General features: G+C 46.9%; 2 protein-coding genes across 3 annotated transcripts in view; both read right to left on the reverse strand.

The window, feature by feature from the left end:
• The window catches only part of LOC146009902 (NACHT, LRR and PYD domains-containing protein 12-like), a 99,756-nt gene extending 84,398 nt beyond the window's left edge, over positions 1-15,358 (reverse strand). Inside the window, exons 1-2 of the mRNA XM_083150501.1 lie at positions 15,316-15,358; positions 12,020-12,186 (exon numbers count right to left, since the gene is read on the reverse strand). The gene's annotated coding sequence lies outside the window, so the exon portion shown is untranslated. The remainder of the gene's footprint in view (positions 1-12,019; positions 12,187-15,315) is intronic.
• Positions 1-22,009, reverse strand: part of LOC146009929 (uncharacterized) — a 453,438-nt gene that overhangs the window by 155,248 nt on the left and 276,181 nt on the right. The gene's annotated exons all lie outside the window — the stretch shown is intronic.

Here is a 22,009-nt window from a genome sequence, read left to right on the forward strand (position 1 = left end):
ATGTGCGATTATTTAGTAATGGGAGTGTGCAGATTTATGTTCAATTTTTTTTTTTTATAAAACGGCGTGGGATCCCCCTTCGAGCATAATCAGCCCCAGCAGGGTTTCCAATTCCACTTACCCAAACGGAACTGGGTGAGGGGGTTGCTAGTCACTGGTAGCTTGTTTTTAGGCTTGTACTCAGGCCGTGGATTGGTCGCTGTCCTGCAGAGATGGCATGTGATTTGCTGTGCAGGGATCAGGTGAGCTGCTCTTCAAGCAGCACGGATGTGCTCTTTTTGTAGCTGCTGAATAGTGTAGGGATGGCCATCATGGATAATTGTGCACCTGGCCATCGATAGAGTTAAACTATGAAATGGATGGCCATCGATGTTTTACCTATCGATGGTCATCAAACTTTTTGACTGATTGGCTTGTGGGCCAAGCAAAACATGGGGGCGGGGCTTCACATGTGTTGGGGGTGGGGCTATGCTCAGTGTCTCAGCATTTTGAAAAACAAAAGCAAAACATTGGTTTTGCTGCGCCATCGATGTAGGGAAACCATCTGGTTCTCCCCCATCGATGGCAAAACCATCAATGATTATTAAATATTGATGTTCGATGGCCATACCTAGCAGGGAGGGGGAGGATGGGGGACTGAGGAGAGATGGAGCTGAACTAACCTCTCCCTCTACTCGGGCTATGAACACAGATGTATCGGAGGTGCAGCAGGAAACAAGCCCCTCTCTGCCATCTGATCCTTCAGGCTCAGGACAGGGGGTATGACCTGCCATATGATCCTTCATCTCAGGATAGGGGTGTATGGCCAGCCATCTGATCCTTCATCTCAGGACAGGGGTGTATGGCCTGCCATATGATCCTTCAGCCTCAGGACAGGGGTGTATGGCCTGCCATCTGATCCTTCAGTCTCAGGACAGTGGTGTATGGCCTGCCATCTGATCCTTCAGGCTCCGGACAGGGGTGTATGGCCTGCCATCTGATCCTTCAGTCTCAGGACAGTGGTGTATGGCCTGCCATCTGATCCTTCAGGCTCCGGACAGGGGTGTATGGCCTGCCATCTGATCCTTCAGGCTCAGGACAGGGGGGTATGACCTGCCATCCGATCCTTCATCTCAGGACAGGGGTGTATGGCCTGCCATCTGATTCTTCAGCCTCAGGACAGGGGTGTATGGCCTGCCATCTGATCCTTCAGCCACAGGACCGGGGTGTATGGCCTGCCATCTGATCCTTCATCTCAGGACAGGGGTGTATGGCCTGCCATCTGATCCTTCATCTCAGGACAGGGGTGTATGGCCTGCCATCTGATTCTTCAGCCTCAGGACAGGGGTGTATGGCCTGCCATCTGATCCTTCAGCCACAGGACCGGGGTGTATGGCCTGCCATCTGATCCTTCAGGCTCAGGACAGGGGTGTATGGCCTGCCATCTGATCCTTCATCTCAGGACAGGGGTGTATGGCCTGCCATCTGATTCTTCAGCCTCAGGACAGGGGTGTATGGCCTGCCATCTGATCCTTCAGGCTCAGGACAGGGGGGTATGACCTCCCATCTAATCCTTCAGCCACAGGACAGGGGTGTATGACCTGCCATCTGATCCTTCATCTCAGGACAGGGGTGTATGGCCTGCCATCTGATCCTTCAGCCTCAGAACAGGGGTGTATGGCCTGCCATCTGATCCTTCAGGCTCCGGACAGGGGTGTATGGCCTGCCATCTGATCCTTCAGGCTCAGGACAGGGGGGTATGACCTGCCATCCGATCCTTCATCTCAGGACAGGGGTGTATGGCCTGCCATCTGATCCTTCATCTCAGGACAGGGGTGTATGGCCTGCCATCTGATTCTTCAGCCTCAGGACAGGGGTGTATGGCCTGCCATCTGATCCTTCAGCCACAGGACAGGGGTGTATGGCCTGCCATCTGATCCTTCAGCCACAGGACAGGGGTGTATGGCCTGCCATCTGATCCTTCAGCCACAGGACAGGGGTGTATGGCCTGCCATCTGATCCTTCAGCCACAGGGCAGGGGTGTATGACCTGCCATCTGATCCTTCATCTCAGGACAGGGGTGTATGGCCTGCCATCTGATCCTTCAGCCTCAGGACAGGGGGTATGACCTGCCATCTGATCCTTCAGCCTCAGAACAGGGGTGTATGGCCTGCCATCTGATCCTTCAGGCTCCGGACAGGGGTGTATGGCCTGCCATCTGATCCTTCAGGCTCAGGACAGGGGGGTATGACCTGCCATCCGATCCTTCATCTCAGGACAGGGGTGTATGGCCTGCCATCTGATCCTTCATCTCAGGACAGGGGTGTATGGCCTGCCATCTGATTCTTCAGCCTCAGGACAGGGGTGTATGGCCTGCCATCTGATCCTTCAGCCACAGGACAGGGGTGTATGGCCTGCCATCTGATCCTTCAGCCACAGGACAGGGGTGTATGACCTGCCATCTGATCCTTCATCTCAGGACAGGGGTGTATGGCCTGCCATCTGATCCTTCAGCCTCAGGACAGGGGGTATGACCTGCCATCTGATCCTTCAGCCTCAGGACAGGGGGTATGACCTGCCATCTGATCCTTCAGCCTCAGGACAGAGGGTATGACCTGCCATCTGATCCCTCAGCCTCAGGAGAGGAGTGTATTATTTCTCATAATTAGAATAGGAAATGCAATCTGCTTTCTAAAATGTGATGATTAGTGAATTCTCAAATTCCTCTTTGGTTCATTTAGGCGAAACTAAAAGTGTGTAAAAATGGTGTCAAAACACCCGTTCTCACAATATTTTTGTAAAATTAATGATAATAAATAGATGCATTAGTCCTTGCACCTCCACCCTGGCAGTAGTTTTTTAGGGGGCTTTTTAGGATTGGTTTGGGCTTGTTTTTCATTTCATAGTTGGCAACCCTGAGCTGCGGGCTCATTTATCCAGTCATGGTTCCCCAAAGATGAGGAAAAAAACAGCGGTGAATCCCCATATTTTAGAAACCAGCACCGGGCTCTTGGACCAGTTCCAAAAATACGGGGGACAAACATATTTTGGAACCAGCACCAATCCCCAACAGCCAGTGGTGTCATGCCACAGCCGGGGTACACTTTTTTTTCAATCCTCCCCCAGCCGAACCATGACTACTGTGGCTGGTCAGCCCTGGCCGGGGTGCCTGGGGCAGTAATTACCCCCCACCCCAATAAAGGGGTCCCCCCAGGCTTCACCTGTCCAGGGCTGAAGCCCGGACTGTCCCCTACATCCCTGGCCGGTGGACACCAGGCTGATTATTTTGTGAAAAAATAAGATATAAACACCCAACCTTGGGTTGTGCTGTGGAGCTACAATATAAGTATCAACAAGCCTTGAAGAACCACAAGTTCCAGCATGCAGGGCATGAAAGGGCCCACTGGGACTTTTAGCTCTACAACATGCCCAAGATTAAAATAATTACACACACACCATGTAAAACTTTATTAAATACACCCATACATGCATTCACGCACCCACACATACAAACAGCACACCTGCCCCTGCAAATCTGTCTCCTCCGTTAAAGTGTCCAAAGGGTTTAAAATAACATTAATGCGAACCCCCTAACACAGAGACCGGCCTGTGTGTCTTATCACAGGCCGCTCTCACCCATAGTTGCCACTGCCAAGGACAAGTAATTCCTTGTGACTTCAGTCACTGGGATACCCAAGCAGGGCTGAGCTCAGCCCTAATTAGATGTAGCACTCTCCGTGGAGATGGCAACATCTAATGAGGCGAGGAAATCCCCTGGAGTTTAGCCCTGATTGGCTATCCCAGTGACTGACATCACAAGGGATTCCCTGATATTTGCAGTAGCTGCAAAACGTGGCATTTTTACCACGAAATGTGTGACTTTTATTGCAAATCGCACCCCTTTTACATGTGACATTATCCAAAAACATGCGATTTTGACCATTTTTTGCCACACAAAAAATTGCACATCAGAAAATCGCACCTTACTACATTTCACCTTTGATGTGTCATTTATTACATGCAATTTGCATCAGATAAATCTCATGTGATTTACAGTATCTGATGCAAATCGCACGTACAATGAGATTTATATGATGGGGTGGCCCCAGGTGGGGTGGACTGAACAGTGCAATATGAAGCAGGGGCCAATTTAACTCTCTGCACGCTCTGTTTTATAACTAGTCAGGCTGGTTTTTACCTGCTGAGCATTTACATAGCTAGAGGGCATTTATTTGTTTTGTTTTTTCAGAACAAATTGCTTTATTTCCGATTCTGTCATGGATTCTCGCTACCACCTTCTTCAAGCTTATGGTTTTCTGAAGTTGAGATGGGGTTGAGAAGGGCTCAGCAATGGAACACATTGAGGTCCTGCTGGAGAGGGGCTATCTTAAGGAGAAGCCCCAAGAGGACTATCGCAACTACCTGCGAACAGATGACGCTACCTTCCCAGAGTTACTGAGCCTGGTCACTCCCTACAGAGGCAAGACATCAAGCTGTAGAGGGCCATCCCTGATGAGGAGAGGCTGGTGGCTACACTGAGCTTCCTGGTCAGAAGGCAGTCACTTGAGGATCTAAAGTTCATGGCCTGGGGCATATCATCCCATCATAAAGGTGCTGCAGAACCAGTTTTTAAAGGTAAATAAATACAGTGTTTTGGTTTCAGATTGGTATCGGAGAATACACACATGTTGTAAAGTGCAGAGTACATGTTCCCGACACCATGACTATGGAGGTTATTCTGGTTCGGGCGGCTGGGCCGTAAGCGTACCTTCCAAGGTTTTTTTTTTATCTGCGCATGCGTACCTTCCACAATGCGCAGGCGCGACGACTCCACAATGCTCACGGACGGGTCTTTCCGTGCGAAAAAACCTGTCCGCAAGAGTACGGTCATTGTGGGCGGCATAAGGGCGTGTTGAGGAGAGCGGCCGAAATAATGAGGGAAAATGGGCGTAAACATGGGCGTACACGGGGGTGTGCACAAGAAATGTACGGTGCTACTACCGCTCGATCGGCGAAAGCACCGTTCATTTCGGACACAAAACAGGCGGACGCCAACCGCCAGCTCAGACCACCCCTACAGATACCGCATGCCAGCGTGCGCCTGGGTTTGCTAATTTACGCTGATTACTACTCAAACACATACACCTGAATGTAATAAGCAATGCTGCAGTCTATTAAGTCCAAACCATTATTTCACTACAGTACCTGCAAGCCACACACAGCCCTCAAACACATTGGAAGCTTATCTTTCTATACTTCTCTACATGTAAAGGTTGGTTTTATTTAAGGTAAGAATCTTTTTAAGACCTGCTTATATATGCTAAGGTAGGTATTTCTAAAACATTTGTACACAATCACTACGTGTTTTCCTATACTTTACACAGCAGCACACTCAATCTACACACGTCGACATATGTCAACGTTTTCACTCTAAAACAAACATATGTTTTGTATTTATGATACAAATACATAAACCACATCTAACACCTACAAAGGATGTTTCTGCAATGTTTTCAGCCCATGGCCACTATTTTGCACACAATCTTTGTATAGCACCCAAAATACATAACTGTACCACTTTCTGCTCTGCTATGAATTTACTTTTACTACACTCTGGATGTAAAATGTCACCAATCACATTATTGCAATCACATCTCTTTAACAAAGGATTGCTACATCTGCTTATGACACTGAGAAATCATTTGTATGAAAATGTGTTAACATGTTTGTTCACAAGCAATTTCATCATGTTTGTTCGACTCACACATCTTTAACATACCTGTACCAAGACATTACTGTTTTTTTAGGGAGGACACATATGCATTCCTACACAAATGTCCCTTTTGACCCTTGTTTGTCTACCTCACCCACTCCATGAGGAAATCATTGTTCTGGACCTGCTTTTACCTACTAATGTTGGAGTTCCCTCACCTGCACACAAACTGCTTTCTCACCTATTAAGTTGCTCTGCACATGTGCTGACACAAACTAATTAGCTGGGAAAAGTTGGATATGAACATATGAATGGCCATGGAGAGGGTTACACATGGGAAACTTCTACCACACTTCAAGAAATGCTCAAAAATACCCTGGTCAGTAAGTACACATAAATGTGTTAATTGTTTCACACAAGAAATTACACATACAACAATTGTGTTTTCATTCTTAAAATAAATGTATTTGCTGTTCAGCATCACAGCTTAGTTCACAATTTAATTTCAGAAAGAAAAATTAAATATAACATATTGTCAAAAATAACAATCAACCACAACAGGTTGCAAATCTCCAAACATGTGTTACCCTGCAAATGCAATGGTGAGAGAAATGTGGACACCAGAATACGACCTGCAACAACCAGGGAGAATACTAAGCATGATACACACCACCAAAAATAAAACCTGCATTTCTAGAGGTCAAAATAAGGACTTTAATGCCCATGGCACGAAAATGGATAGATGGCCAACTCAGGAAGTGGATGTCCAGTGCAATTTAAAAATTTGGGGGCCAAACACAAAGGAAGTGACCCAGGTGTCATTCTTTTGGCCCTTTTTTCCCCTTTTTGGATGGGGCCTTGGGGACAGGGGCCTTTGGCACTGAAGGCTTGCGCCCTCTTCCCCTAGTGGACACAGGAGGGTCAGCAGAGGTGGAAGATTGGGGAGCAGCTTGGGGTGGCCCAGCAGATGGGGGATTGTCCTTTAGGGACCTGGCGGTGGTCAGCAGCTCCGCCAGAATGTCATTTTGGCGGCTGAGTTGTTGGGCAATGCTTTGCATGCCATCCACCAGAATGTCATTCTGGCGTTGCATGGCCTCAAAATACTGGGTGTTGCTCTCCTTCCAATCCCCCATGAATTGCACAAACTGCTGCTGACGGCCTGCAGCCTCCAACCCTTGCTGCCGGATCTTGTCCAGCATCTCGATCCACCTGGCATCAGATGTGGCCTGTGGCGGGAGGTGGCGTGTTGGTGGAGGCTGGACCACTTGCTCCACCTGTGGCTCTGAAGAGGAAGATGCTGCCGGTTGATCAGCTGATCCTGCTTCTTCTAGGATAATAATTTTAAACAATGTCACCATCACATACACAAAAAAATCTCTCTACCCAAATACAATGCATTACTGTGACTTTCCATCAAAAGCAGCAGCAAAAACCTCCACCGGGAGCTCACTATCCATATTGGATATCCCCCTGACCTCGGCAACATCAATTACATCCAAGGCCTCCTCATCCAGGGGGGTTTATTCCAAGTTCTCTGGGATAGGCCCCCTCCCGGTGGACATGCTGTGGTTGTACCGGTCAGTCATCTTCCTCTTCAGTGTAGTTTTAAAGTCTGACCACCTACAAGTTAAAACATACAAATATCACCATGAGATATGTGCACCACTGTGCTAGTGAATATCATGACTACGTTACATTTCCTAGTGTTTGTGACCTTATGTTTTTGGTGCTTATGTTTCCCACACGCACATTAATAATCTCCATTATGAGGCCTTTCAGTGTCTCATCTCATTCATTAGCCCACTAAATGCACATACATATATCACTATGCAGAAATGACATCATCCATGGACAAATTACGCACCTCCACCTGTAGTGAAACCACACATCCCACCATAGCTTGACAGTGTTGATAATATGGAGTTATTTAACTATGGGAAGACATGCTGGGATGTGTAGTTTCACACCAGCTACATGTGCACAGTTTTCACATCCTTGTTTCAGTAGCATCATCTGGAACTTGTTACTACAACTCTTTAACAACTACACACTTTATGTTGTCCCATCACATACTTCACATGAGCAGAAGTGTGCCCATGACCTCACATCACACCAATGGTGCATGTTTCATATATAAATGTGGGTTATTAGACATCGTTGTGTTTACATGTGACATTGAAGTGAAGCAATATCTACAAACACACCTTCCTATTACTATCAAAACATACATGTAACATATGTACACACATATGACATTATCAGGGGGAGCAACACACTTGCCTTTTCTTCACTGATGCCATATCTCTTTCCACTTTTGACACCTGGTTCACTTCCTCTGTGATCTTCTCCCAAAGGTTTTTTCTTGCACTGGCACCCGGCTTCCTGGTAGGCAATTCTATCCATTCTCGTGCCCTGGGGACTAAAATGCTAAATTCTGCCTCTAGAAATGCAGGGTTTCTTTTTTTGGTGGTGGTATCCTGCTCAGTACTCGGCCTTGATGGTGCAGGTCGATTTCTGGTGGCCCCAGTTCTCTCACCATGCACCTGCTGGGTCTCACATGTTTGGAGAGATGCTACCTGTTGTTGTGGCTGGTTGCTTGACCCTTGTGGAGCTGGTGGCGTTGTTAGTGAGGGGCCCCCTTGGTCTTGGGCCCTCCTTCTCCGCTCCTGCTCCCTCTGCCTCAAACTTTCAAGCATAGATTCTGCTTGTGCTCTTCGTAGGGCGTCCTCATCTGCGGAATCATCTGACTCAGACATGTTTGCAGCAATTATGGCCAGCATCTGACTGGATATTTATATGTTAATTTCCCGCCTGGATCAAGGGGGCGTATATTTTTTTACCGCAATGTAGTAGCTAATTTTCGCCGATATTTCCCGCCAATAATTTCCACATGTATGACCGCGGAAATTACGCTGGTCTCAACGCACCTGAGCATTCACCTGTACATGCACATGCACAGGTTGTTGACCATTGTGTGCTACATGGTGAAATGTGTGCACATGTTGTTCCAATGATGAGTGTTTTCAGGTGGTCTCTGTTGGGAGTACATGTATGCTTTTTAACACAAATGTATAAACATACCAACATTACAATGCTTTCCCTACATTTGTTATGAGGATAAATGTGTCATACACCAACATGTTGTATGTGCCTTGTTATCAGCGTATGTATTAGTAGATGGTTGCTTGTATTATTTTTCGCACACTGTATATACAGTACGTCTCTCTACATTGAAAGCATGTTGTATGTTATGATGTGCATATCGGCACGGTCAGCGAAATTTTTTATTCACATAGATATTGTTAATGCAAGATGGATTGATAAAGTTATTAATAAAAAAACTCGCTTTTAGACCAATCAGCAACCACCCAAAGTTATATATGTACCTGCAATTAATAACTGCGCCATTGCCAATATGTTTTCCCCAAGGGCTACCCCCTTCAGCAACATGGAGCTGCTGGCGTTGGTCCAAGTAATGGACCAGCGCCTGGGGCCCAGGGGCCCATATCTGTCAAATGCAGTTAAGCGGCGGGCATATAATGCTGCCCGCTGCTTAATATACCGGCGTCCGTCGAAACCTGGGGCAGGTTCAGCGGTGCTGGTCTGACCTGCAGCGGAGGCAGCCACATCTGCTATGCGCCATTCAGCGCCATATTGCCTGATGTAAGTATATAAATTTCAAATGTGTATGCGTTTTGTAGCATTGAGTTCTATAGTTTTAAAACATGTGCATGAGTATGTGGGTGTATAGGGGGGTATATGGGGTGTATAGGGGGTGTATATGGGGTGTATAGGGGGTGTATATGGGGGTATATGGTGGGTATATGTAGTCCCTCTGTTTTTGGGTGTAGCATATCAATCATTTAGCATGATTAATGTATTAAATATAACTGAAATGATAATTTGTAAGGTTATGAGCATGCCTAATGTAAAAAATTTTGTCCCCCAAATTTATGAAACCAAACCTTTGATTGCAATGCCATCAACATGAACATTTCAGCACGCGCAAGGGCACGCATGGAAGCCCGGGAGGAGGCAGCCCGGGAGGAGGCAGCCCGGGAGGAGGCAGCCTGGGAGGAGGCAGCCCAGGAGGAGGAAGCCCAGGAGGAGCCAGCACAAGAGGAGGAAGTGGAGGCGGAGGAAGGCCCTCAGGAGGAAGAGGAGGCAGAGGAAGGGCCGGAGGAGGAAGAGGAGGCAGAGGAAGGGCCGGAGGAGGAAGAGGAGGCAGAGGAAGGGCCGGAGGAGGAAGAGGAGGCAGAGGAAGGGCCGGAGGAGGAAGAGGAGGCAGAGGAAGGGCCGGAGGAGGAAGAGGAGTCAGAGGAGGAAATTTTGGGGCCTGCTGGATCCCACCCCATCTCAACCTCCCCATCCACCAGCCACTCACCTACCCCTACCCACACCCCTACCCCCTCCCCACCCCATTTCCAACCCCCCTACACCTCCACACCACCCACCTCCAAACCTCTCCAATCCCCACTACAACCCACTACCTCTATCCAAATTCCAATCCCATCTACCTTGCTCCTGACCCCCCCAACCACCGGACACCCAACCAGCGGCGAGCAGGATGGCTCAACTAGCCGTAAGTAAATAATGTGGCTAATGTTTACCTACACATTTCTACACATAAACAATTACAACAACCACATATGTGTATCCAACATCATCATTAGTTACAACATATCACTGCAGGTCGACCATGAGGTGTGGCCTGTCCTTCTCCACGAACAAGGGTCCCCATGGTGTTTTTTTTGAGTGTGGCCATGCCTCACCCCTTGAATAATTGACATAACAGTACATCCAATGACATATCTGACATTAGTGGTGTTGTAGTTATGTGGGTCCAGGTGTTGTGTAACTACACTTCCAAGCATGATGTGCAACATTAATTTATAGATTGTTTTGTTAATAGTGTGAGAGGCCATGCGGATGCATGCTTTACAAACATAGCTTTAGGCCTATAATTTGTACAGCAATGTCCTAAATTTTAAATAGTAAGGAGTGCTTAAGCCGCAACAATGTCATTACCCTTACATAGCACAGCCTAATTGTGAGGTTAGAGGTGAGTCCCCCCCCAAAAAAATACCAATTGGGATACAGCATACATTCATCCAAGAAGGAGGAATCTATTTAATGGGTACTTATGTATTATCTGGGCTCCCATGTTAAATGCACCCCATTTTTTCATACCCCTACTATCCAAATCCGCATGGAGTTGATTTTATATAGTGTGGCGAGCGCAGCGAGCCACCGTGCCCGAAGCGTGGCGAGCGCAGCGAGCCCCGCGAGGGGACACAGTCTCATAAGAAAAACGGGAGCCCAGATATTACATAAGTACCATTTAATGTTATGTAATATGTACAGTATTTGTGTGTTAACATATTAGTTTTTAGTACTGTGTTTACAGCATACCCTTCTTCAATGTAGTTGAAAAATGTATGTGGCCTTCACACTTAACTCACAACTTCTTTTTATGTACAAATACAACAAACATTTGTGTATATTATATATTCAATATAATGTTTTTTTTCCCTTCACTACAGACACTGAACAGCACAGGGGCGGATTGGGAATTAAAACCAGCCCGGGAAATATCTTGAGGCAGCCCGGGGGGGCGGGGAGGTAGGATGTTGAGCGCCGCAGGCGCGCCCAATTTTTTTGGGGGCGTGGCCTAGCAATGTGGGGTGTGGCCTATTTTAATGAGGCCACGCCCCATTTTTGACGCTGTGGGGCATGGCTAGTGGCTCTGAGCTGCTGGCTATGTCCCCGGCAAGGACAGAGAGAGTGACAGCAGACAGAGAGTGACAGCGAGGACACAGAGAGAGCCACATATGTATATTGAGTATCACTGTGTGTGGCAAATGTATAATGGGCATCACGGTGTGTGGCCTATGTATAATGAGTCCATTATACATAGGTCACACACTGTGATGCCCATTATACATATGCCATACACCGTGATGCCCATTATACATAATTGAAATGTCAGCCGAGAGGGGAGTATGAGTGCGTTCTGCGCTGCACTCTCCTCCTGTCCCTGTCTCTCAGCTCATCATCAGTAGTTCAGCTGCTAGCAGCCAGTGGTGGGTAAACGGTGCTGCCAGATGGTGTGCCCACAGTGCAAATGCACTGTGGGCAAGGCACAACTGGCACACAGATAGTTACGTCCCTGTGTGGGACACAGATCAGGCTGCTTCTGCCTCCACCATACACAATATTATGTTGTTCACTAGTGTTTAATGACAGGGGGCATGTGTTGGTGTTGGTGCACTGCCCTCCCCTAAAACAACCACTGTCTGCCAAGATAATGATCTTTCTTTTACTTACCATGTTCTTGGTCTTCTTTCTTCTCCTTCTGTCTTTCTCTTTTCTTCTCCTTCTGTCTTTCTTCTCTTTTCTTCTCCTTCTGTCTTTCTTCTCTTTTCTTCTCCTTCTGTCTTTCTTCTCTTTTCTTCTCCTTCTGTCTTCTAGGGCTCCTCGCTGTATGCTCCTCACTGAATGATGCAAAATGTTATGAGGTGGGAGGGGGTCTCTTTTCAAGTGTAAAGGCCCCCCTCCACTAGTGCACTTTGGAATGTTTAATCCGATGCAGAGCAATCAAATTAAATTAAAATGTAAAATGGAGGTAGAATCTACCTTCATTTTACATTCCCTCTCCCCCAGGACCCAGATAGCAGCATATTCTACCAGGTAGCAGCATCTTCTACATTCATACATACTACACCCACTGCCGCTCTCATTCATACATACTACACACACTACCGCTCTCATTCATACATTCTACACACACTGCCGGCCTCATTCATACATTCTACACACACTGTCACCCTCATTCATACATACTACACACACACACTGCCGGCCTCATTCATACATTCTACACACACTGCCACCATCATTTATACATACTACACACACACACACACACACACTGCCGCCGTCATTTATACAAACTACACACAAAGACACCGTTGTACATACATACTACACACTGCCACCCTCATTCATACATACATACATACATACTACATACTACACACACACACTGCCGCCATCATTTATACAAACTACACACACTGACGCCATCATACATACATTCTACACACACTGCCACCATCATTTATACATACTCCACACACTGCCACCCTCATTCATACATACTACACACACACACACTGCCGCCGTCATTTATACAAACTACACACACTGACGCCGTCATACATACATACATACTACACACTGCCACCCTCATTCATACATCCTACACACACTGTCGCCCTCATTCATACATACTACACCCACTGCCGCTCTCATTCATACATACTACACACACTGACGCTCTCATTTATACATACTACACACACTGCCTCCCTCATTCATACATACTACACACACTGACGCTCTCATTTATACATACTACACACACTGCCTCCCTCATTCATACATTCTACACACACTATCACCCTCATACATACATACATACATACATACTACACACACTGCCGCTCTCATTCATACATACTACACACACACACTGCCGCCGTCATTTATACAAACTACACACACTGATGCCGTCATACATACATACATACATACTACATACTGCCGCCCTCATTCATACATACATACTACACACACACACTGCCGCCATCATTTATACAAACTACACACACTGACACCGTCATACATACATCCTACACACACTGCTGCCCTCATTCATACATACTACACCCACTGCCGCCATCATTCATAAATACTACACCCACTGCCGCTCTCATTCATACATACTACACACACTGACGCTCTCATTCATACATACTACACCGACTGCCACTCTCATTCATAAATACTACACACACTGCTGCTCTCATTCATACATACTACACACACTGACGCTCTCATTCATACATACTACACACACTGACGCTCTCATTCATAAATACTACACACACTGCTGCTCTCATTCATAAATACTACACACACTGCCGCTCTCATTCATACATACTACACACACTGACGCTCTCATTCATACATACTACACACACTGCCGCCATCATTTATACATACTCCACACACTGCCGCCCTCATTCATACATACTACACACACTGACGCTCTCATTCATACATACTACACACACTGCCGCCATCATTTATACATACTCCACACACTGCCGCCCTCATTCATACATACTACACACACTGTCGCCCTCATTCATACATACTACACACACTGTCGCCCTCATTCATACTACACACACACACTGCCGCCGACATTTATACAAACTCCACACACTGATGCCGTCATACATACATACATACTACACACTGCCACCCTCATTCATACATCCTACACACACTGTCATCCTCATTCATACATAAATACATACATACTATGCACACATGTAGGAAGTGGTGCTTCCTCCTGCACCCACAGGAGACGGCGTGCACGAGAGGCAGATTCCTGGCACGGTCAGGAAGCTCCGGGTCCGCCGCTGTATCCAGGTCCGACCTCGGCTGTCTTCCGGAAACCCAGCAGCAGCAGTGCTGCAATAAGCCCCACCGCCTCTTCCTACCGCAATAACTTCCCTCCCAGTCCGCCCGGCAGTACACTGCCCCCCCCGCCCCCCCCCCCATCTGTCAGCCGGAAGGGGGATGACGGGAGCGACGGAGTTCCCATGGGCGGAAACAGACAGCTCCACTGAGCCGCGGCGCTGAGTAGACAGGGGAGCAAAGAAAAATAAGTAAATCAGTGCTCGAAGAAAGTTCCTGGTATACACATACACACACAAATACACTTCCCTGAGACCAAAAATTATTATTTCTGGCAGTGCCACTGCCATATACCTGCCTCCTTTGGCCGCCCTCAGACCTGCTGCTGTCTGCCTGCTTCTAACGCTGCTGCTGACAGTCGGCTCACCTGCTGTTGCTCGAGTCTTCAGCTGCCGGGTGGAGGGGGAACGGGCGCTGGGAGGTGCAGCGCGCGCATGCGCAGCAGCCCTCCCGCAGCCATTTTTTATTTGGGCAAAGTGCCCCTTCAAATGAGTTGTGGGAAATGGCCCAGTTTTCCATTGGGCCAATCCGCCCCTGCCGGAGCCTGTCTATTCAATGCCACCTCTGAACTGGGGAAAATGCAGAATTTTGTTGGGTGGGGGAAGGGGGGGGGGGGGGGTTCTGTGCATGTATTGTATGTACTGTACATCATTACACACACACTTTTGTACACAGACATACTGTACATACATGCTGTACATACATACATGGCATACTTACAAAAACATCACACATACTACACACTACAGACACAGACAGCACATATATACACACTTCAAACACACACACACACACACATACAATCATCAACACACATAGCATATACACACATTACTTACATATATCATATACATACATACAGCATATACACATGGCATGCATAGACACAGCATATACACACTGACACACACACAAAGCATAACATAGCACACATATACAGCATGTACACAGACACACACATAATGTACACACTGACACATATAGCATACAGACACACACACTGCCCTCTCAATATCAGGAGAGCAAATGCCAGCATAGTAACAAAGCCCATAACAAAGGCATTTAACACTCACCCCTTCCCTGCTTGCTTCAGGTTCAAGAAACTTCCTGCATCCCCCGGCCACATGGAGTACAGCCTGAGAGGAGCTGAGCTGCACGCTGAATCCACAGCTAGCTCCCCCTGCTGTCAGCCAGCAGCACAGCAGTAAAAAAAAACTCACTAGGAGGAGGAAGCCGCCCGAAGCTGTCAGCTCTGTGAATCGGGCTGAAAGCACCGCGGGAGGTGCTGCGTGCGGCCGCACATGCGCACCAGCCCTCCCGCGGCCATTTTTAAATTGGTCACAGCTGAGGCCGGCCGCGGCCATCTTTGATTAGAGTACTTTGCTGCGGCCGCGGCCGGTAACCGCGGAGATGGCGGTTCGGCGGGCCGCGGCCCAGCCAGGGAGGGTGGGCGGCCGCTAAAACTTTAAAATGTGCCGACCCACCGGGAAACGGCCCGGTTTCCCGGTGGGCCAATCCGCCCCTGGAACAGCACCAGGAAGATGTGGCCCAGATTTTGCAGGAAATATTTTTAACCCTGCTTTATTTGAACATTCTTTTTTTGCGCCTGGAGGCCCTCCTTTAATTTTTTGATTTTTTTTTTTTTTTATGTTTCAAAAAAAATAAAAGTTTATATTCAGTTAGAAGTTGCCTTTGTTTTTAATTATAAAAATGTTAGAGGGTTTGTAAGGGCAGGTACATACAGATTTGTAATTTGAGGTGAGGGGTAACGATTGCTGTGTGAATGTGTGTGTTTTTGAGTTAAATATCACATAGTGAAAATGCATGAATGTTTAATGTTGTTAGAGTAAAACATCACACATAACATCAGGGTAGGTATACATAGTAAAAATTCGGATCACACTAATTATGAACATAATTTAGTACATACACACAAACACCAACACCAAGCACCAACATAACTTTATTTAAAAGTAAATTGCAATGTGGGGACACATAGATAGTGATAAAAATGCAACATATAGAACATAAAATATATACATGTAAGGAAGGTTAAAACGTATTATTTTTAGGCTGTTCATTAAGGTAGACAATTGAGGTAATAGAAAACAATAATTGATTAACAATTAGTATAATTCATTTAATTGGCTTAATCATAGTTGAAAGGCTAGATTAGCAGGTCCATATATGTGAAGGGTATGCCAGCGTGCACGGACGTACGCTCACTCTCACGATCGGTGGCATACGCTGAGTTTTCCATTGAAAACAATAGAGACCCGTCCGTGCACGGTGGCGTACGCTCAGATAGCCGCAAGAAGTCGGACGAGAGATGTCCATAAACGGTGGCGTACGCTCTGTTGTACGCCAGTTGTCGGAGTCTAAGGGGTGATCCGTCCGTGTACGTTGGCGTACGCTCAATTGTACGCCACTCCCCTTTGTCGGTGTTTGTGACCGTCCGTATGCGGCTGTTTTGTGGGTGGATTTTCGCTCAACGGCCGCGTACGACAAATGTACGCTGATACGGAACGTACGTACGTTTGGCCGCCATAACCAGAATAGGGTCCTATGTACCTACAGCATGTATGTATCCATCTGTAGAAAATCCATAATAAACACACTGTAGTGCACCATATCATACCCTCCAACATTTGAAGGGCCAAAATCGGTATATTTAAGAAGGGGCGTGGCTACGGGTAAAATGGGTGTGGCCTTGGGTAAAGTGGGCATGGTTACGTCCCCAGGCACCCTGACCCCCAGCCCCGCACCTGATGCAGCTCATGTCACATGGTGGCTTGGTGGGCTGCTGGCATATTAAATAAGTATATTTAATATAATATTTAATAAATAAGTATATTAAATATTCTTGTTTAATATGCCAGCGGCCCACCAAGCCACCATGTGACATGAGCTGCAGGCAAACACAGGTGCGACACGATGCTGGATAGAAGAGATGGGGTGATTTAGTGCAGCTGGCTGAGCCACCTACTTGTTGCTGCACAGAAGTGGATGATCATCTCTGATGGGCTGACATTCTACTGTGGCAGGCTGGCTCCGGACGCCGACCGCTGTGAAGTTGATGTCCAGGAGATCACACCCCCCCCCTCACGCGCCCCGGGGCTGGTCACCGCACCACTCTCCCTCACAGAGATTCGCGCCCCAGTCTGCGCATGCGCACAGTGAGAGCAGAGAGACGTCCTTTCCTTTCCCCTGGGTGCGCGGTGCTGGCACGTGACGTCATGACGCCCGCAGCGCAATGCACTCATGGGAACGGAGGGGGAGAGCAAGCACCAGGGCACTGAGCAAGCACACGGAGCTAGTGAGTGACAGAAAATCGGTACATTTGGTACAAACGGAATTTACCGGTACAGACTGTTAAAAACCGGTACTGTACCGGCAAATTCGGTACAGTTGGAGGGTATGCCATATTTATAGGGAATTATTTAAAATCTACACTGATGAATAATTGGGGAGCTTGTCAACTGCCAACATGACTTTGTAAAGTGCTGAGGAACAGGCAGCTTGGGGCGTAGGCTGGGGTTAGATGGTAGAAATGGTTTGGGGTTTGGTGGAAGGTTCTAACACAGTGCTGCGAGGAGTAAGATTTGCATGTTATGCACTCAAATTGAAGGACCTGCTTGGTGGGGAATTTGCACACAGTGTTTGCTATATAGACGCCAAAACTCTCAAAATGATCTGGTGGCTTGGACAGTGACCTCTTCAGTTCCTGAAATATGGTATCGTCTTCGGAATGTTTTTTTTTGTTTTTTTTTGGCTGCGTTTCCTTGAAGCCTGGGGATGTGGGCAGGGGAGCCAGAATGTTTTAGGTTGGGGGAGCAAGATAAAATTCCAGTTTGGCACCCCTAAATTGCTATATGTCACCTATCCTCTGTCATTCCTCATAACAAAACAAGCAACCAGCCGTAGGGCATTGTGCACTCAGTTACTATCACCTGCTGCGCCATATAGCCTACTTATCAGTCCTCAGGAACCTATCAAATACCCTACGGACTGAGACCAGGGGATAATCAGATGGATGAGGACAGCGTGCATTTTTTTTTTTTTTCAAAATTTCTCAACAGGAAACTTTTGGCTTAGGGGTGTCATAAAAAATTCTGATAATCTAGGGCGTCGTGATTTACACATGTGGGAACCAATGCAGTAAGTGATCCTATCATTATCAGGCTGAAAATCCATGTACAGGTACTTCCCAATAGACAGAAAGGTGTATACATATATAGGGGGAAATTTACTAAGCCAAATATCACTAAAAAAATTGCATTCGTTTTAGTAAATACAAATATTTTAGGCATATTCATATGTTTAGCATTTACTATGCCAAAAATTCAACAATTTGTATTCGTATTCATGGCACATTCGTATTTGTATTTACATATATGAATGTATACACCATCGACAGAATACGAATAGGAATCATCATTCAAAAGAATGGTGATTCCTTATTTACTAAGCGGCCGTATTGAAATATACGCCCGCTAAATATGCCAGGAAAATACACTTCATTTTCCTGGCATATTTGGCAGAAGCCTGCACGGATCAGTCAGATCCGTGCAGGCTGCAGTGTAAAAAATGAGAAAAATAAATAATTTTAGAAAATGGCGTAGGACCCCCCCCCCCTACATGGGCATAACCAGCCCCAGGCTCACAGTGTCGGTCCTGGTTTTAAAAAATCAGGGAACAATTGACATAACGGTTTCCTATATTTTTTAAAACCTGCACCAGGCCCAAAGGCCGGACATGTTTCCCAAAATATGGGGGACAAAACAAATAGGGGTCCCCCATATTTTGTGAACCAGCACCAGGCCCAACCAGCCACCAGGGTAATGGCACAGCCAGGGGGACACTTATTATATAAAGTCCTGTGGCCAAAGCATTACTCCCTGACTGGTCGGCAAGGGCAGGGGTCCTGGGGAAGTGGGGACCCCCCCCAATAAAGGCCTCTCCCTCCAGAACTTTCCTGCCCAAGTTGAAGCCTGGGGCCGTCCCAGTACCCCTGGACTATGGGTGCCGGACTGATGTGTGTGTCAAAAAATAGAATAAACCATTGGGTCTTGCTGTGGAACTATGATTTCAGCAAGCCTGGTCCGCATACTGAGACTTGGAGAACCACAAGTACCAGCATGCAGCCCTTCAATGGGCTTGCTGGGACTCTTAGTTCCACAGCAGAACCAATAGTTAAATAAACACACATACCAGAAAAATAAAACGGTACTTGTGTAATATCTGGGCGCCCAATTTTTTCATTACATTGCATCGCATCGCATGCAATATACAGTAGTGGCATACATTTCGATGCGATTTTTCATTGTAAAGACCCAATTTTTAATTGTATAGTCACCCATGGGTGATTTCATACCCCCACTATACAAGTACGCATGGAGTTAATTTTATATAGTGTGGCGAGCGTGGCGAGCCACCGAGCCCGAAGCGTGGCGAGCACAGCGAGCCCTGCGCAGGGACGCAGATTACTTTACATGTATTCTGCGTCCGCTCGCCACGCTTCGGGCTCGGTGGCGCGCCACACTATATAAAGTCAACTCCACGCCGACGTGGATAGTGGGGGTATGAAATCACCCATTGGTGACTATACAATTAAAAATTGTGTCTTTACAATGAAAAATCGCATCGCATGCCTTAAGTAGTGGCATGCCATGAAAAAATAATAGACAAGTACTAATAAAACTTGAATGCACACGGAGCCCTTTCATAGAGATAGTTACCTATCTTGACACCGTAGGTAGGTCTCATCCGTCCATCTGATGGTCCTGAAGTAATCCAATAAGGGTACCTGTGGAAGCAATCTATACTTACGGGGGTCCTTCGGCATAGATCAAGTCCTCTTCAGTCCAAGTAGGCATCCAGGGACTTGGTAAAAAAACAAACTGACACGCAACACCACACCGGACTAAAAAGTGTTAGGGACTTGCCCACCGTCACCTGGACACGGTGGGCAAGCCATTACTTATGGCCATATCTATGCGAAGAACCTCGCTAGAAATGCTGAATTTTATTGCAATGTTTATTACCAATAAATTGGGAGTTTGAATTGTGCACCTGCAACATTGTCTTTGAATGCAGTAATATTGACAAATATCTCATACAATGTGCAATGTATTTTTCGTGGTTTTGTTTGCAAAATGTATGTCTTTTTCATGTTATGCTGGTCTGTGGGTAAATAATGTTTTTTTTAACACTGGTTTCCAGATGTTTGCTTGGAATATGGTTTGCACTGGATATTGGTAGCTCTTTGTGTGCCTTTTCTTACGCTGTTTTTTAAATCAGAGTAAATCAGAACCTGCACATCTCTAGTTTTTGGCTGGTTTACAATGGGAAAATTGGAATGTGCTGTGTTCGAAGTCCGACATAGTTTCAGTTTCATACACTTCATATTCCTGTCGTATTTGGCTGAAAGAGTCGGGGCTGGTATTAAAAAACCAGGAAACCCGGCAAATAGGGGTTTCCCGGTTTTTTGTTTTCTTTTAAACCAGCCCCAGGCTCCAGGTCCGGGGCTGGTTCCCAATATACGGGGGACAAAATGACTAGGGTTCCCCCTGTATTTTAAGAACCAGGCCCAACCAGCCAGCAGGGTAATGCCACAGTCGGGGGGAGACTTTATATACAAGTCCCCCCGGCCAAAGCATTCAGCCCTACTGACCAGTCAGCCTGGCCAGGGGCCCTGGGGGAGTGGGGACCAGTGGCGTAGAATGCGCGAGGCACCCCCCGCCACCGCTTGGGGGAGCGGGGGCTGCGTGGGCGCCTGCTCCCGCCCGGCGGTGACTCAGACCGAGAGACTGTGACATTAAGAAGTGCTGCTGGCGTGCCGCCTGCCGCTACCGCACAGGCGAGTCGGCCACGGCACGGGGGCAGCCACGACAGTCTGACAGACTGTCAGACTGTCACATTGGTAGTTGATGGGCGGGCGGGCGGCTGGCTGTCCACTGGGAGGTTAGGCGAGCGGGCTGCCGAAGAATGAGAGGGCGGCGGGGGCGTGGCCTGGCACTGAGTGACAGGGTAAGCAGCAGTGACTGCTGGTTACTCTGCCTCAGCTTCTCCTATGCGTGTGACGTCATTACGTCACACGCTGGAGACTGAAGACACGATGGAGAGGAGCCGGGAAGCTGAGCAGTGTGAGCAGGCATAGTTCCAGCTAGAAAAAAGGTAGTTACACTGCGCTCACTACTGGCTTCACCCATATAGTTACTTTCCAAGTCAGCTTATAACAAGCGGATTTGTGCTTGTTATGTGTGTGAGTTTCTTTTTTTTTTTTAGGGTTGCTTGTTTTTGGGCTTATTATAATATTTTCCAGTAGCTAGTTTTGTGCTTGGTGGGATTTTTTTTTCTTGTAATTCACTCATTTAGCATAAAACTACTAAGTAGAGGCTTTGAAAAAACGTAACTTTTTTTTTCTTAATTTTTTTAGCCCTACCAAAATTCCATGTGTGTGTGTGTGTGTGTGGGAGGGGGGGGGCGCAATAATTTTTTTGGCTGGGGGGAGCAAAATTTATAGTTACGCCACTGGACAAATACAACGGGCGAAATGTAATAGGGTGCGATTTTTTAGACATGTGCGATTTTTGGTCAAAAACGGCCGAAATCGCACATTTTCCGAAAATCGCACATTTAATAGGTTAAAAATCGCGGTAAAAAGCGCACTTTTTACCGCGAAATCGCACATTTTAAAGATGCGATTTTCAGTCACACTGAAAATCGCATCCAGATGTTTTCCCATAGGAAACTATAGAACTCGCA

The sequence above is a fragment of the Crinia signifera genome, chromosome 6, assembly GCF_055691185.1.
Source record: "Crinia signifera chromosome 6, ASM5569118v1, whole genome shotgun sequence".
Classification (NCBI taxonomy): domain Eukaryota; kingdom Metazoa; phylum Chordata; class Amphibia; order Anura; family Myobatrachidae; genus Crinia; species Crinia signifera.